This window comes from Cricetulus griseus, chromosome X (assembly GCF_003668045.3).
Source record: "Cricetulus griseus strain 17A/GY chromosome X, alternate assembly CriGri-PICRH-1.0, whole genome shotgun sequence".
Lineage (NCBI taxonomy): Eukaryota > Metazoa > Chordata > Mammalia > Rodentia > Cricetidae > Cricetulus > Cricetulus griseus.
The window spans coordinates 116732831-116734428 of record NC_048604.1 but is presented as its reverse complement, the minus strand read 5'-3'; the positions used below and the strand labels follow the sequence as shown (position 1 = coordinate 116734428).

General features: G+C 37.8%; 1 pseudogene; it reads left to right on the top strand.

The window, feature by feature from the left end:
- The first annotated feature begins 294 nt into the window (after positions 1–294).
- On the top strand, positions 295–852 carry LOC118239393 (annotated as a pseudogene).
- Positions 853–1598: the final 746 nt, after the last annotated feature.

The window sequence follows — 1598 nt, the reverse complement described above, 5'->3', positions numbered from 1 at the left end:
GGAAAGAAAGCTTACCTATCTATCTTGTCTTAGTGTTTTGTTTTTTATTTGGTTACTATATGTTTGTTATTTCTGGTTCATGAGCCTCTCTGGCACCTGTACTATGATATATAGAAAACAAAGATTTCATACCTCAAACCTCATGGCTTATAGACAAGCCCTTGTTCTCTTATTTTTGTTGTCTTGTGCTTGCCTTATTTAATTCTTTCAGAGTTTTTAAACACATTGTGAAATGTGTTTACTCATTTTTGTCTAAAACTAAAAGTTCCATTTACTTCATTTAGGCATATTATGATGTATTCTATCTTAAGATATAGAAGGAGGCATTGCAGATGCTGCTGTCCCCTGTCATCACTTGCTGCATCCATAGTCAGCCTCACCGTGTTCTTTGACATCAAGGCCGATGGCAAGCCCTTGGGGGCCATCTCCTTTGAGTTGTCTGCAGATAAATTTCCAAAGACATCAGAAAACTTTCATGCTCTAGCACTGGAGAGAAGGGATCTAGATATAAGGGTTCCTCCTTTCACTGAATTATTCCAGAATTCGTGTGTCAGGGAGGTGTCTTCACATGCCATAATGGCACTGGCAGCAGGTCCATTTATGTGGAGAAATTTAAGGATGAGAACTTCACCTGAAGCATACAGGTCCTTCAATCCTGCCCATAGAAAATGCTGGACCAATCTTCAATGGTTCCCATTTTTATCTACACTTCAAAGACTGAGTGGTTGGATGGTAAATATGTGGTCTTTGGTGAAAGAAGGCATAAACATTGTGGAAGCCATGGAGCATTTTGGATTCATGAATGGCAAGACCCACCAGAAGATCACCATTGCTGACTCTGGACAACTCTAATATTTTTTACTTGCAGGTGTCTTACTCAACAGACCATTCCTTCTGTATATCAGGAGAGCATCCCCATACCATTTGCTTGCAATACCCCATAACCTCTGCTCTCACTGAAGTTCCTTTGGTTACATATTTTCCTCAGTATCCTCCAAGTCTAACTGAATTACAGAGTTAAGTTTATGATTATGAATAATAATTAAATAAGAAAAATAAGACATAGAAGGGACACCCACAGACAAAAATACATATTAATTATACAATAGCAGTTTTCATAAAATTTATTATTTTATAGTAATGTATACACTGTGTACCCCAATATTATGCCACTAAGTTCTTCCCAAGTGACAAAGAGAAGATATGAATAGGGGTGTGATGGAATAATGTATGGAAGATTCATTCATTTTTGCTCTCTCTCTCTCTCTCTCTCTCTCTCTCTTGTTGTTCTTTCAAAGGCTTAAATAGGCATTTTTTATTAAATTTTTCATTAGACAATTTCACATATGTATGCCATGCATACCATACATTCTCATGCACACAATTCCCACAAATCTCTCACTCATGTCTATGTCGGTTTATTTTGTTTGGTGGCCCATTGAGATAAATCAGAGCTGATTGTGTTACCATGGATTTGCAGCTATCTGTTGGAGTCTGGTGTGCTCAGCAGTGCATATAAACTAAAGACAATGATTCTTCCTCTCCCAGAATCTCTCATCATCCAATAGTTCAGAGGTAAAATGGAGGGCTCCATGAAC